The sequence below is a fragment of the Pinus tabuliformis genome, chromosome 5_1 (assembly GCF_031772625.1).
Source record: "Pinus tabuliformis cultivar Carrire ecotype Pingquan chromosome 5_1, CPIR1, whole genome shotgun sequence".
Lineage (NCBI taxonomy): Eukaryota > Viridiplantae > Streptophyta > Pinopsida > Pinales > Pinaceae > Pinus > Pinus tabuliformis.
The window spans coordinates 871908335-871925947 of record NC_142305.1 but is presented as its reverse complement, the minus strand read 5'-3'; positions in this window follow the sequence as shown (position 1 = coordinate 871925947).

Sequence of the window (17613 nt, the reverse complement as noted above, 5' to 3'; positions counted from 1 at the left end):
GCCTCTCTTAACATTGCTTCAAATTTTCCCTCTATGGCTTCCAAAGAAGCCCTCAATTGCTAATTTAGATAGCGAGTTTTGATTCTAACAACACATGTGACTAAACATAAACATAACTGAAACAAATATTAATTTAATAGTTGAAGGATCATAATATAATTCATCGATGCTTTTATTTTGTGGTTTTAATGTTAAAGCAGAGAAGCAAACCAATCATAAAATATTTTTTTACTGTCCCGAACAATGCACTTGGAACTCAAAATATGGGGAGAGATATAAATGTTTTATGTTAGAATTGATTCCATAGAAGTACAATTTTAGAAGTTTAGAAGCTACATCTTTTGGTATCCTATAGTTTTGCTTCATAACATTGTCACCCTCGACTACGGGCATCATTACTTTGTTGAGCAGAGGGGCTCATTCTACAACCTAGTATGATGTGTAAGGATGTTCATCCATCATCAAAGTTGAAATTTTTCGCATGTCGATCGAAATAAAAATTAAAAAAAAAATCTAAAAATAAAAATAAAAGAATTAAATAACTTTACAAAACATTCAAATAATTTTGGCTCATAAAAAAAATTGCACGTGAAGAAATTGGATCCCTCTCGGCTCATATTAGATCTGTATTTAAGATGGATCTTGCTAGTATGTAAAAGTCTCGAACAATGCACTTGGACTTCAAAATTTGGGGAGAGATGATTGTATTCTGACCAAATTGATTCCATGTAAGTATAGTTTTGAAAGTTTAAAAGCTACAATTTTTGGCATGCCATCATTTTTCTCCATAACATTGTTGCCATCAACTAAGGGCGACGTCGCTTTGTCTGTAAAAATCCTGAAAAATGCACATGGAATTTAAAATTTGGGGAGAGATGACTATTTTCTAGCAAAATTGATTCATAGAAGCACAATTTCGGAAGTTTAGAAGCTACAATTTTTGGTATCCTATCATTTTGTGACGTTGGCCTTGTTCCATATCTCGTACGATAAAATTGATCCACTAGCATAATAAAACCTATCCACTATTAAATGTTCCACTAGTTGGCTTTCTATCAAAACTAGGACACATTGGATAATCAACAATATAAAAAAATTTGTAGGCCCCACTCTATATGGTTCCGGTGCGGAAGAAGCTCATTGTGCGGAATTACAGAGCTTCGCGCAACCTCCGCACTTTGCACAATGAACTTTCTTAGCATTTTGTATAGTTAAAGCAACTCGGAAACGAGTGTAAAAATGTAGAATACTATTTTAGATTAGGATCAAAGATGTAGGGATTCACGGGGCTGCAAATTTGCCTTGAAAATCATGGAAATTCCAGCAAGATTTTGATCAAATCCGGCAGTAATTTTTGTAAATCTAGGTTACAGCTGTCAAATTTCAAGATTTGGGTGCCCCAGAGGTTTTTGATGGTGTTGAATCCATTTCCACCATCAAAAAAATTATTCAAACACTACTACTGCGGGATTTTTTGAATTTGTTTTTGGCCGGATTCCAACGACTTTTGATCGTCTACACAATTCCTCTGCCTCGGTAGTCACTGCTAGTAAATCCTCCTTCACTCCTCCATTCAGGTAAATTTACTTTTCCCTTGAAGCATGTAGTTTCTTGGATATTATAGATTAGGTTTACTTAATTAGATTGCCTCGGACTAGAGTGTTAATTATTTTTTTTGGTGTCACAAGTGGCATCATAGAGTTTTCAAATTGGGCAACAATATGTTTCTTTGTCAAGCCTGGTTCACAAATGATTCCCGAGACCTTCTAGTGAGCGGTAGTTACGATTTACTTTCTATATCACATTTTGCATATGATTTTGTTTTAGAAAAATGGTAATAAATCAATTATTATTTTTTTGGAAAAATGATAATGGATCAATTTAGAATTCATGTGGGAATTCATTAACATTGCATTTATTCATTCTTCCATGAATATATTTGTAATTTAATGTTATCTTTATGTATTTGTGTTGAATTAATGAGCCCATGTTTAACGGTGCTTATCAAATCTAAATCAATTATGCAATATTCTATGTGATTGAAATGAATCCATTGAATATGATGTTGTTTAAAAGATTAACTTCACTAGAAAAAATACAATTGCCTTGATGAGTCAATATTACTCTTTTAATGCTTCATCTCACTCGATGCAAAAGACTTTTGGCATAGAAATTCATTTCACTCAACTATTGGTAAGTGCTTATCGATGGTGTGTAATTACTACATTGTTAGTTGATGTGTCATTACTACATCGCTCCTTCCAGTTCACACCATTGATTATGGTTGTGTGGTAAATCTGGTAGTTAATGGACCAAAAACATAGAAGCCTTGATACATTGATACATCAAAGAGCCATTCCATTTGAAGCCAACATGTTTTTGGTGCATGTTGCAAACAAGGACAAGGGTTTTTCTTGGAGTCAATCTCTGAACCTCCACCTCATGCACAGAGAAAAGATGATAACATAATGAAGATGAAAAAATCATCTCTAAGTCCAAATCGTAAGATAGCAGTACCCAGGAGGATGAGATTGGCCTCTGTTAATTCAAGACTCAGTGAAAATCTTGATATTAAAATAGGCGGTTGTAATGATCATGGCACAATCCAAAAGAGACTCAAGATTCTGGGAAGGCTTATTCTCGGGGGCAAGAAAATGTGGGTCGATACCCTTTTTTCGAGTCTAAACCATTGACTAACATCTTTTTAAGGGAGTAGATTCCTTCTTTGATCATGCCACTTAAGAGCAATGATCCATGTTATCATATGACATTCCACAATATTAAATTTGAGCATACATACCTCATCTTTCCTCTGGGCTATCCATACTTCCTGCAATAGCTTCCTTTGAAGGAATTTCATTCTCTTGATCTGCTTTTATGTTATCACACCATCATTTATGAATTCCATAAGATTGGAATTCTTGAAGAAATACTTACTTTTCCTCTAGATCGGTGAATCCTTTTATTGAAGATTCCATCAAAGAACCTATGAGGATCTTGTATATCCTTTATCCTACCGATGTTATCTTTTGTATGATGACCTTTTTTCCATATGATTTCTATAATTATCACTTGAGCTTTTAATGAGGTTTCTAAGAGCTATTCCCTACATAGTTGACTTTTATAGGTTTTATTCCAGACATTCATCATATATGTCACGAGCTCTTACTTCTAATGCTTCTATCATGATGTCATTTTTCTAATAGAATGCATCCTATCTTATTTACAATGCTTCATACCTACAATAGAAGAGTACCTTTTTAGAGAAGGAGATTTTCTTAGTCATAATAGAAATCTTGCACTTCCTCCTTCTTAGGCTTCTTTGTCTCAGGCTCTTCTACTTCTTCGATAATATGGGCTTCTTCCTTATTTCTCTTGTTATTGTCACTTCTAAGCTTAGGAAAATTTCTTCGATAGTGCCCATATTCTTGACATCAATAGCGCTGCACCTTATCCATGTTCTTCTTCTTCTTTTGAGGACCAAATTTTCCTTTTCTTCTTGTCATAGCAACATAGTCTTAATTCTACTCATTTGTTCCTACATTAGTCTTTGCTTTTAGTCTAGTTTCTTCGATCTTACATAGTGACCATAGATCTTGAAATGGAGTAGCTTCTTTCTTCCCATAAATACTTGAAATAAAGTTACCCCATTCTTTTGATAGAGAATTTAGTACCAATGTTGTCATTTCTCTATCAGACATGACTTCTCCTAGATCTGGCGGTTGATCTCTTATTTCTGAAATCCTCATAAAATATAAGTTTATTCCATCTTCCTTTGTCATCTCTAGCTTGTATAGTTCCCGCCTCAATGAGATTACTTCTCCTGCAGTGCTTATGGAAAACAAATCTACCAATTTGTCATATATTTCTTTTGAAGTTTTGAGTTTATATACATATGGGATAAGAGAGTATTTGATGGATTCTATGAGAATCTTCTAGGCCCTCACTTCCCCCTTCATGAATATAGCATTTGCTTGAATATAATCTTTGGTAGGTTGGGTTATTGATCCCTTGATGTGATCCATGACCTCATTCACAATGAGATTAAGATTAGTTCTTTCCTTCCATGCAAGGAAGTTTGAAGCCCCAGTAATTTGTTGCTTTCCTTGCAGAAAGACATTTTCATAGTATCAGATGAAGTCATAAACTTACTTGAGTGATTTATGCTTGCTTTCTCCTTAATATTGATGTTTATTGAAGATTAATCCTTGAAGAATTGATGGGAGAGGGCTTGCTTCTCGATCCTTCTTGAATGTTCTAGCCTTCTCTTGATGATGATCTTGGATAAGCTTCTAGGACTTTGGTATGATGAAGATCTTGATCTCTTGCTTGGTGTTCCTTAACTTGCTTTGCTCCTCCTTTGAAGTTCGATTCTCGAGTGTCTTCTTGTCCCTACTTAACTTTAGCACCTTCGCTCCAATACCATGTTGAGAAATATAGGGCATTACTAATTAAGAGATTTCTCTTCTAGATAATTGCTTATGATATGCTTTTTCTTCTTGTATTATGATCTTCTCTTCGTTATATTATCAATGTTCTTTTCATTAAGACAATTACCAAATAAACAATAAAAGACAAGAGACATAGTATGTAGGCTTGTCAGCCAGGGCCAAAACCTCTCACTCTTTTCAGAGGAAAACGCAATCAGAAATTCTTCTTATAGATCTTCAATTGACGAATACCAATACCATGACAAAGACCCTTGACTCTAGTGTCCTCCCAAGACCCTTATCACTAGCCTTGATGTTTTGCATCTTCCCTTTCTCAACTTCTTTTGCTTTTCTTGGCTTCCTTCTAGAGAATCTTGGTCTTTACTTTCTCGGATACCCTAGAGAGTCTCAGTCTCTACTACTCTTCTTCCACTTCCTTCTGAGAGATCTTATACCTAAACAATGTCACCTCAATGCAGCAGAAATTTCGACTTTCTCTCTATGCTTTTCAGACCTTCTTTCTTCATACGTGGGAGAGTATATATGCCCAAATTAGATCTTCTAGAAGTATCCCTTTCCTTCACTATCTTTCTCTTGATCTTCGCTCTTTTCTCTAGTTCTTCTTCACACTTTTGCCTATCTTCTTCACCGAATTTGCTTGCCTCTAAGTGAAGCCGAGTGTGGCTATATATATGCACTGCCTCATGTCCTTTAGGCTGACATGATCACAAGGAGGAGAGTCGACATCATCTTCTAGGTAACTCAAGGCCGACTTGAAGAGGGCTAGTGCCAATCTCTTGGAGGAATGCTTTACATAGACAAGTGTGGCTCTATCTAAATTGTAACATGAATTCAATACATGACAATGAACTAGATAACAAAATTCCTAAAGGCTCTCAATGGGAGCCTTGACTCAAAAATAAAATCTCTTACTCATGAAACCCATGATGCAAGCATTACAATATTTTATTTTTCTTCTTTACGTCTTTTTACATAAAATCAAAATTACATGTCATTATGAAGACCGGACCTAGTCACACTTTTCAACAACAACCACGTGCATCGTGGCTCTGAGGAGTCTTGGAATGTTTCAACAATTCAGTGTATGTAAAAAAACATAAATGTCCAATAATTTTGCATTAGTCGTAAGTTAGTGGAGAATATCATAATCATTGATGGTGGAGGAAGATGTGCATAGGCAGATGTGTGGAGGAAATTGTGTGGAGGAAGCATGCGCGGAGGTGGTTGTGCAGAGGTGGCTATGCGGAGGAAGCGTGTTCAAAGGAAGTTGTGCGGAGGTGGTTGTGTAGAGGAAGTTGTGTGGAGGTGGCTATGCAGAGGAAGCGTGTGCAGAGGAAGTTGTGCAGATGAAGCATGTGCTAAGACAAGAATGCGGAAAAAATGCAGACTCCACTGAAAGAAGCATGGCTTTAATCAATTAATTAGTGGTAGAGGCAAGGGCTATGCTGCATTACAACTATTACCCTTGTTTTGGTTGTGATGAAATTAGTGTGCCAAGGCTGTGTGATAAATATTAGCATGAGCAAACTTTATTCATGAGCTTTTGCATTGTAGCATTGAGACTGCACAACATGGAGTTTAAATGTATATGTGACATTATGTTATTAGTCACTTTAATTTGCATTACAATTTTACCACTATAATGTGTATTCCTAGTTGATATATTGTCATATTTTGCACCTTTGATACAACAATAAAATATATACACAAACACTTAGTGATATATGGTTCGGGCCTCTCTTTACAACAATCCCAGCAACCATGGACATAGATATTTTCTAACTCCTAAGATCACACTCCTCATGTGCATACTAGATTTAACATGCAACCATACCAAAGGCATAAAAAACATATGAAAAATGGAAAGTTAACTCCCAAGAAATTCATTTAATATGGGTAGTTAAAAAATTCTCCCAAGATTTCCTTTAAACCAAGATCATTACCTTTAAGAGGCCCATTTTATTTTATTGATTCATAATAAATAACTTCCCAAAAACATATAACTTCTATATTCAAGTTTTGTTTATTCCATTTTAATATGTACAACACTTCTCCTCTTTTCCATATTTCAATGTGAACTTTCTTTGGTTGAGATCATCTATTTGAATACTTTGTCCTTGTTTTTATGCTCCAATTCTCATTAGTTTTCTATAAATGAGCAATGTTCCATGGATTTTATGGGCTTGTAAAGTGCTTCATTGCAATAATGTTAAAAAAAGTAATCATAAAAATACTATTTTCCCTATCTCATCTTTTAAATACTAAAAACTATTGGTCATTTTTCTTTTAAATTGTCAATAATCTACATATTTTATAAATTTATAAATAAAATCATTATAATTAGCATAGTTCCATTTCAATTATGAATCTACTAAGTGTTAAGAGAGATCAAATTTCTAGAGATACGAACCCTTTTTTAAGTGAAAACTTGAGGAAAGATTTGATTCCTCTCAAATCTAAGTTAAGATGGACCTATATTGGTTCTTAATAATATTGTTTGTATTTTATATAAATTTTACATCTCTATGTTTAAAAATATTTTCATTTTTATGATACATATATATGTGTGTGTGTGTGTGTGTTTTGAATTTTTAATAATGATTTAAATTATATACAAAAGTTTTATATTTTTATTAATTTTTTTTTATTTTTTATTTTTTATTTTATATGTAATATGCATAGCATTATATATAGAGAGAGCGCATTCACACGAGTTTGTAAAGTGTTTTTTTCTCTATATCATCTTTTAAATACTAAAAACTAGTGGTCATTTTTCTTTTAAATTGTCAATAAATAACTTCATTAGAATTAGCATAGATCCATTTTAACTATGAATCTATTAAGTGAGGGATCAAATTTCTCTAGATGCAAACCTTTATTTAAGTGCAAACTTGAAAGAAAATGATTCCTCTCAACACTTGGTAAATCCAAGTTCAGATGGACTTATATTGGTTCTTAATAGTATTCTTTGTATTTTATATAAATTTTACATCTCTATGTTTCATTTTTTTTAAACATATATATGTTTTGTATTTTTATTAATTATTTAAATTTATTTTTTAATGTGATATGCATAGCATTATATATATAGAGAGCGCGCTCAACACGTGCTTAGAAAAAGAGTTTATAATAAGTATTAAATTTTTCTATACTTATTAAATAAATTTAAAATATAGAATATTAAAATATAATGGTTACTAATATGAATCAAATCTTAATTTATAATTATTATCTATATTTCTTTTAAAAGGGGGGGGCTAGTCCCCTGAAGAAGCTTTATATTAGGCCCATTGTTCAATATTTACATATATACAAATGTCATCAATCACATTACACTGTTATATAACTGCACGATGATAGCCGCGCAACGCCACAAAGATGAGAATCGATCACGGGCGGGGTGCGAGAAAGCCGACAACCCCCACCGCGTGGACTGTGCACTCGGGTGCAATTATTATCTATATTTCACACCTTTATATATTCTTATTTCTAATTATACGTTTATTAATTAAATTATTTTAAGCTTTTATATGCTTATTAAACACGGTCGGTTATATTATATTCATTCGAAAAAAGAAAGGCTAATGCTTTGATACAATGCTTTTAATGAGATAAGGAGAGGAACCAGAGAAAAATTGCTTGATTTGTATTTCACTCCTTTTACATGTGACTGATTATCACCTATTTTACCTACGACATTTAACTTGTAGATTCTAACTTATTTCTCCAACAAAAGAACACATTTATTGTTCATAGTTCACTATAATGAAAAACAAAACATTAAAAGATGCACTGTTGAACCTAGACACATGGAATCTAATGCACAATTGAATCTGTCTACTCCTTCTGCTCTTGATTGATGGATTTCTCCGCCTTTTGTAAGTGCATGCTGCTCCGGTCATTAGAGCTTGATTTATCTATAAGTCTCTTTCTAACTATCTCATGCAAAGAGAACAAGGCTTGTTCAATATGGGAGCAACGTTGGTCAGTCTTGTCATTCAATCTTGTCAAGAGAGTTTCTAAGGGAGGTGCATTGGTAATATAAGAACCCCAATTCTGAGGAGCAACACTCCTTCCACTGATTCCGTAGAGCTTTAACTTGTTCTTGCTCTGCTTTGAGGGATCTACATTGGGGTAGTCATGTTTCGAAGCCATTGGGCAGAGGGAGGAAGGGGCAGAGGGGTGCACTGAGAGTTCTGAAAAAGAGACCGCAACTGGGCAAGAGGAGATGCACAAAGAAAGCACCAAGACATAAATCACCACTGTGTTAGGAGGACAAAGGAGAGAATAAGGAAATAAACTCAGTTTGAGGTTGCACACTTGTTGAGAGGATGGAGCTCAAAGGGGAGCAATGAGGAGGATATAAAGAAGGGAAAGAGTAGGACATAATCACAGGATCTCTGTGGAGAAACAAGTGAATAATTACGTTCTAATCAGATTACGGAGGGAAATATTTCAAATAGATACTCTTATCCTCTTGGAAATAGGAGCTTTGACCCATAAGGATATACTGAGGGTTGATAGAGTGAGGCCTGGAGAGTTATTGGAAAGGGCCATTTTTGGAAATGATTATGTCTAGAATACTTTCTTGCAAGTGATCTAGTAAGGAATCATGAAATATGCTTGATATAAATATCCTCATTGATCCTGGCTTCTGCTTGTAGACTGCGACATGCATTGGTTCCCAATTCTCCCCCCTTGCCATTATTTTCTCTAAGTATGTGATAATAGGAGGCCTCTCCCAGGTTCCTCATTTGATGTTGAATTCGGAGACGATTTTCCCAAGGTCAACATTGTTGGGAATCAAATTTTTGACCATTTGATGTGTTGTAGCATCCATTGTTATTTAAGTTTTATTTTCATTTTTATCACAAAATGAAAGAAAAATAAAAAATATGAAAGAAATGGTTGATTATATATTATTAGGCTTTTAAAAGTGATAAACCCGCGAGAAGATCTAGGTCGTCCAATCAAAAGGCCACAGATCCAACGACAATCACGTAGTTAACTAGAATGGGGTTTATTTCGGAGATCGGACGCAATGGTGTATCAAATACAATTTAATTTGTTGAAGTCCGGGCCAAATATCGAGTCGGAAAGTAATTGGGTTCTATCTTTAAAATTGGACCCGATAAATCATTAACTAACCGTTTTTATTTCCTATCGAGTCCATATGGGAGTCAAAAGGGTGTTGAAAAAATGGACGCGATATGTTTATGAACCAAAGTTTTAATTCTTTGAGTTCCATGGTAACCGAAGGTTTTCCATATGCTAAAATGTCATGCAGGTTCAAGAGGCGCGATCAAGCGATAGCTTGATAAGTACATTGAGGTGTGTTGCGGGGAAGCAATGAGCACGAAGGTTAATTAAAGCTCAACCCCCGCAGTTGACTGTGATGTTAGCATGGTTGACCGCAATGTGTGGCTTGAAATCACTGCGGGGGTTCAACCTCGTTGAAGCTCCCATACATTCTTTAACCCTGCGGTGAGCTCCCAAAGTTTTCCGCCCCACATCACTCATTCCACATCTTCCACCGCTTTCATCTATTAATTGCCCACATCACTCACCATACCCCGCCACTTCATCCACTACTCCATTAATGGATGATAGAGCAACACAAAGATACATCAGCAGAACCACAGGCTCAAGCTACAAATTCGAACAATGAACAACCATCACCTTCTAATTTCTGTTACTTCCTGTTATTTTATTTTCTTGAGAATGAGGTGTCTTTTACCCTCTATGTAATATTCTGTAATAATTTTTACTTTAGACAGTTAGGAGAATAGTTAAGTAGTTTGACAGTTTTGGTGATTACCAACTGTCTCATAATGTATAAAAAGAGGAAAATTTATAGAGAAAGGGTTCGAACTTTGGAGAACCTGGAGACTAGGCCACTGTATTCCTGATACAACTGTTGATTAATGAAAGAATTAGAAGTTTTCCATACATTGTTGGGTATGATTTTGTGACTTCTCCCTTATGTGTCATCAAATGTTTTCTTCCTTTAAGTATGGTAATGAAGTTGCAAGTATTTATTCGCTTATGTAAATGAAGTTAAAATCCCTTAAAAGATCGCTCCTATACTTGAAGTTCCCACCTCTGCAATTCTCCTAAGTTACAGATAGTAGTTTCTGTGTAAGACAACATGTTATCTTTAACTTCTCCAAGTGTCACAGATAGTAGATTCTATGTAAAACAACATATTGTCTATGACTCCTATACTTGAAGTTCCCACCTCTGCAACTCTTCTAAGTTACAGATAGAAGTTTCTGTGTAAGACATCATATTATCTTTAACTTCTCAAAGTGTCACAAATAGTAGATTCTGTGTAAAACAACATATTGCCTATGACTTCTTCAAGCTTTCTTCATTAAGCATATATCCAACAATCAAATGGCATTATGAGATTTTAATGTCACCGAAGTATTGAGGGTTTAAAACCAAGTCTTTCAGGTCCTTCATTTTAGAATACAACATACAATTAAGTGACAAGCAAGTGACAATAATTATAAACATTAATGTCTTAAGCACAATTTCTACACAGCCAGGAAATTGGTTTCTTAAGGTACAACATTAATTGGCATCGTTGCCGGGGAGAGAAGACAAGAACACTTTTCCCTGGGTTTTCAATAGTTTCCTCTGGTTGTTTAGTGAGGAGGAAATATTTGGTTGTTTTGAACAAAAGCAATAACTTTGGCTCCAAAGAGACCCCATACAAGGTCAGATACCTCACAACAGAAAGTTCAAGCCCTTTCAGATCCTGAGAGGATAGTTTCCAAGAGGGTTGGAAGGCCTAAAACTCCACTTACACCAAGTCCTACACTGTCTGCACCAGGCAGCAGTTCATCACATCTTTCACATTCATCTTTTATTGACCAAGAGTCACCTTCTACATCCAATTCATTCCAAGAACCCAACTGTCAGGAACAGTCTTTAGAGTCTGTTTCTTTTTCAGTATCTACTATAGTTATTCAGCCTGAACCTATAACTACATTACCACCTTTGCACACTCCATTTACTCCTCAGTCAGGTTCCACATTTGCTGGTAATCAAGGTTTAGTAAATTCAGGAGCAAATATGGTAGCACCTACATTTTTGATGAATAGGTATGCACCTATTTAATTGCCACAACAATTGAATCAAATGCCACGAGAATACTTGAATATTCTTCCTCGTTTCACAGGGGAGGATGAACAAACAACAGAGAATAATATATCAATATTTTGTAATTTCGCAGAAAACCTAAATGTTGAACACCTGGATGTTGTTCTAAGACTTTTTCTCCAATCCTTGGATGGAGAAGCAAGAAAATGGTTTAAAATGCTTCCTAATAACTCTATTACAACATGGGAAGAGATGGAGCGCCTGTTCACCCAGAGATGGGGAGAAAAAAGAGACCATGGGTATTCACTCATAGAGTTTAATGCTATCAAGAAGAAATCTGATGAAGGTGTTGTTGAATTCATCAGAAGGTTCAATAAATTGTACAATAGTCTTCCAATGGAGATTAAGCCCCCTCCTGCTGGTGCAAAAATAACTTTTGCAGGGGCTTTTGAGTCAAATTTTGGATTCACATTGAGGGAGAGGAGATCCCCAACCCTTGATCAGATCCAAATAGATGCATTAGAGATAGAAGCAAATCTGGTGGCTACAGGTAAAACACCAGATGCATAACCTATCCAAGATAAGGGAAAGGCTAAAGTAGAATCCTCTCAAGATCAAACATTAGAGGATATGAATAATGTAATTAGAAATTTGTCTAATTACTTGGTTAAATTGGAATTAGAGAGTAAGAATTCTCAAAGACAAGTACAACAAAATAGAAATTTTAATCCTCAATATAGAAGACAACCTCTGAAAATTTTACAGAGGGAGAGAAAAGATCAAGATCAGATTCAAGCACCACTATATATAGAGGCAAATCCTAATGGAGTACCAGAGCATTCCAAGGATCATGATGACCATATTTTCACATTGTATGCAGTAGATGAAGATGAACTAGGTGTTGAGGGAGGAGAATATAGTGAAACAGATGTCATCTATGATGATAATGAAATTGATGAATGTTGGAAGCGGTTTTCTGATTTTATGCAGGCAAAACTACATAAGAAATATGACTTGAGATCAAGGAAAAGATCTAGAAGTCAAGAAGATGAAGGTGAGCAGCAAGTTCCAGCTCCCTTACAAAAGGCGACTCCACAAGAACAAGAACCACAACCTGCAAAACAATTGAATAAAGGAAAGCAGCAGCAGAATACAAGTAGCAAGACTCAAATGCTTCAAGGTGAGTCCTCTCAAGACAAAAGTGAAAAAATTCCTTTAGAAAAACTTGTTTCCATTCCATAAGAGATTTTAGTCATGAAGAGAAGTGAAGATGAAGATGAAAAGAACACTAAACAGGGTCATGTGTTCAGTTTAACTAAAGAATTAGAAAAAATCAGAATTCAAGTGCCCCTCACAGAGTTAGTCAAAACACCAGCTTATCAAAGAGAAATTATAGAGTTTATCAATCCATCTCAGAATGTGAATATAAATGACATTGTGAATTTGCAAGAAGATAAACTAGTAGTGGTTTTTGGTTCACATGTGGAGGAGGTAGATTCTTCAACACCTCCTTTCTACATTTCTTTATTAGTTCATGATTTACTCTTGCACAATTGTATGTTTGATTCAGGAGCCTCACATAACCATATGCGATTATCAGTGATGAAACAGCCAAACCTACAAGTTACTAAACCTTACAGAGACTTGTATTCTTTTGATTCACATAAAGTCAAGTGTATGGGGGGCATTAAAGATATGGTGGTGTCACTAGCCCAGATTCCAGCCAAAAGTTTGGTAATGGATGTAGTGGTAGCAGATATCCCTGCTAGGTTTGGAATGTTACTATCTAGGTCATGGGGGGCTAAATTGGGTGGTGTTTTGAAACTAGATTTTTCTTATGCTGTCATACCAATTTTTGGTGGGGAAGAAAGGAGGTTGTACAGAGAAACAAGATTTATTAGAACAATCACAAATAATGAAGCAAGTAATTCACCTGTATATAGCCAGGAAAAAGATGACTTTTCTTGCTTCATGTTGCATGACAATGCAGAATTGGTTGAAGATAACCAGAGGCAGCTTACTTCAGCCTGTGTAAATACAGAGCTGCAAACAGAAGGGGTGTGGAAGTGCTTCTTTGATGGAACCTATTCTAAAGAAGGAACATGTGATGGTTTCCTTTCACAGGATGAACAGATTCAAGATCACAATATTGGAACCTAAAAGGACCCCAAGCTGGTCAAATTGTTCAAGGATGTTTCACTTAATTATAAGGAGAGATATATTAAGCCTTTCAAACAATACACTGATGATTTGACTTGGTCCTATGAGGATCTCAAGACATGTGAGGAAAGCATGTTCAACAGACTTGGATGCCCTGTCAAAGTCATAACAGACAATGCTCAAGTGTTCAGTTCAAGTAAGCTTGTTGCCTTTTGTCAGAAGTATAATGCCATTTTATGTCATTTAACTGCTTATCATCCATAGGGAAATGGATTGGTTGAAGATGAGAATCCTTAAGAAAACTACTGCAGAGAATCGTGATGGTGAAACTCTACAGCTGCCTGTCAATGGGCAGTACCTCAAGCATTACTTCTAGTTCTAAAGCATAAGCATCCTATCATTGTAGATACCGAAGTGAATTTAGTTTACAAATGCCATAGAATTTGAATTGGTTAAGCAATATTTGACTCCATGCCCGAGGTGAAGGCACTGATCTGCGGTTCTTAGTGCTTATGTGACAAAAGCATTATCCCCAGGTGGAGCCAAATGTTGTAGCATCAATTGTTATTTAAGTTTTATTTTCAGTTTTATCACAAAATGAAAGAAAAATAAAAAAATATGAAAGAAATGGTTGATTTTATATTATTAATGGCTTTTGAAAGTGATAAACCCACAAGAAGATTTGGGTTGTCCGATCAATTGGCCACAGATCTGACGGAAATCGCGTAATTAACTAGAATGGGGTTTATTTCGGAGATCAGACACGATGGTGTATCGAATACAGTTTAATTCGCTGAAGTTCGGGCCAAATATCGAGTCAGAAAGTAATCGGGTTCTATCTTTAAAATTGGACCCGATAAATCATTAACTGACAGTTTTTATTTCCTATCGAGTTCGTATGGGAGTCAAAAGGGCATTATAAAAACGGACGCGACAGGTTTATGAATCAAAGTTTTAATTCTTTGAGTTCCGTGGTAACCGAAGGTTTGCCATATGCTAAAGGTCATGCAGGTTCAAGAGGCACGATCAAGCGATAGCTTGATAAGTACGTTGAGGTGTGCTGCGGGGAAGCAATGAGCACGAAGGTTAATTAAAGCTCAACCCCCACAGTTGACCGTGACGTTAGCATGGTTGACCGCAATGTGTGGCCTAAAATTACTACGGGGGTTCAACCTCGTTGAAGCTCCCGTACATTCTTTACCCCCGCGGTGAGCTCCCAAAGCTTTCCGCCCCACGTCGCTCATTCCACATCTTCCACCGCTTTCATCTGTTAATTGCCCACATCACTCACCATACCCCGCCACTTCATCCACTACTCCATTAATGGATGATAGAGCAACACAAAGATACATCAGCAGAACCACAGGCTCAAGCTATAGATTCGAACAGCAAACAACCATCACCTTCTAATTTCCGTTACTTCCTGTTATTTTATTTTCTTGAGAATGAGGTGTCTTTTACCCTCTATGTAATATTCTGTAATAATTTTTACTTTAGACAGTTAGGAGAATAGTTAAGTAGTTTGACAGTTTTGGTGATTACCAACTGTCTCATAATGTATAAAAAGAGGAAAATTTACAGAGAAGGGGTTCGAACTTTGGAGAACCTAGAGACTAGGCCACTGTATTCCTGATACAACTATTGATTAATGAAAGAATCAGAAGTTTTCCATACATTGTTGGGTATGATTTTGTGACTTCTCTCTTATGTGTCATCAAATGTTTTCTTCCTTTAAGTATGGTAATGAAGCTGCAGGTCTTTATTCACTTATGTAAATAAAGTTAAAATCCCTTAAAAGATCGCTCCTATACTTGAAGTTCCCACCTCTGCAAATTCTCCTAAGTTACAGATAGTAGTTTCTATGTAAGACAACATGTTATCTTTAACTTCTCCAAGTGTCATAGATTATAGATTCTATGTAAAACAACATATTGTCTATGAATCCTATACTTGAAGTTCCCACCTCTGCAATTCTTCTAAGTTACAATTAGTAGTTTCTATGTAAGACATCATATTATCTTTAACTTCTCAAAGTGTCACAGATAGTAGATTCAATGTAAAATAGCATATTGTCTATGAATTCTTCAAGCTTTCTTCATTCATCATTTATATCTAGCTATCAGATGGCATTCTGAAATTTTCATGTCACCTAAGTATTGAGGGTTTAAAACCAAGTCTTTCAGGTCCTTCATTTGAGAATACAACATACAATTAAGTGACAAGCAAGTGACAAGCAAGTGACAATGATTATAAACATTAATGTCTTAAGCACAATTTCTACATAGCCAGGAAATTGGTTTCTTAAGGTACAACATGATGAATGAGGATGGATGAATCTCCAATCACTATAGGATTTTTGAAGTTACGCTCGCGAAGGATTTGAGCACCCAAAAGGAAACCATAAGCCTCAACCCTGTTGTTTGTTTCAGAACCCAACCCCCACTCAAAAGACATTGATTTTGATCCCTGATGATCGAGGATGAAACCTCTAGCACTAGCTTGACCGAGATTATATTTAGAAGCACCATCAAAGAAGAGATATGGCTACTTGAGAGCTTTTATCCAGTCCCTGAAATCTTGATCTTTCAAACGCACCTTCCAATTGACTGTGCTGAGATGATTTCTTAGGGGGAGGCAGGCAATGCGGGGTGATCTATCCAAGACAAAGCTAAACCAAAGTCTCTCTTCATTTTGCAGAAGCTTAGTGTCTATTTTATTGTTACCTTTGAAAAGAATGGTTTCCGTGGAGAGACTCCAAGTTTTGGCCAAGACTTTCCTAATTTAAGGCTTTTTGTTTTGAAATATAAATTTATTCCTTGTTGACCAGAGCTAGCAACATAAAAAAATTAGGAGACTAGTCCAAAAGCGTTTGAGCATATTTATTGTTTTTTAAGGGATAAGGATAGTTGGATTTTCAATTGATAAAGAATTCAGATATGCTAAGAGTGGAGTTTACTTGGGCTTGGAGAGGACTTACCAATGCCTGCCAACAATTTTTTGAGAATTCACATGAAATGAATAGATGTTGAATGGTTTCCTCAACTCTAGAACAAAAAGGGAAAATTGAAGGGCCATGGATGCCTCGTTTTTTTAGGTTATCAGTAGTGAGAATCTTCCCCTTGAGAATTGTCCAAATAAAGACTTTGATTTTGGGGAGAATTTCAGTTTTCCAAACCATTTTCCAAAGGGGCCATATGGGCAGCTACTTGTAACCTTCTTAGAGTATTCCATATCTAGTTTTGACTAAATAGTCTTTTCCAGTTGGGTTCAATTTGAAATTGTCTTGTTGCCTAAAAAGAATAGGGGTCGCTCCCTTGATATGATGAAGGAGGATGTTCCTTTGGTGGAGGAGCTTGGGAGGGACTATGGGGAGATTCCATCCATCCCATGTATTATCTTGTTGATTCCAAGATGATATTTGATCTAAATTTGAAATGCCTTTATTTTGAAGCCAAAGCTTGAGAGTCTGAATGTCTTGTAAGGAAGTGAGAGTAGGCTTACCCATAATGTTGTTAGTCCAAATGTTTATATCTTGTCCTCTCCTTGGGATTTTGGAAGTGTTGGCTTATATAAGGGGCAAGGATTTTTTTCATAACTTCCAAATTTGCAAACATGGTCTATTAGGAATCTGGGAGGTGAGAAGTTGGTGTCAAGAAGCGCTGATGTATTTATGTTCTAAAACTTGCTTCCACCATGATGCTTCTCCAGATATTAGCCTCCATATGAATTTTTCTCCCAAGGTTGAATTCATCAAGCCCGGATATCAGAGGGATATTCCTCCTTTGTCATAAGGAGATGTTATTTGGTTCCAACTTACTAAACTAGATTTTTTTTGTCTCTGTTTTACTTCCTTGCCAAATGAACTTCCTTATGATTAACTCAATTTTCTTTTGAA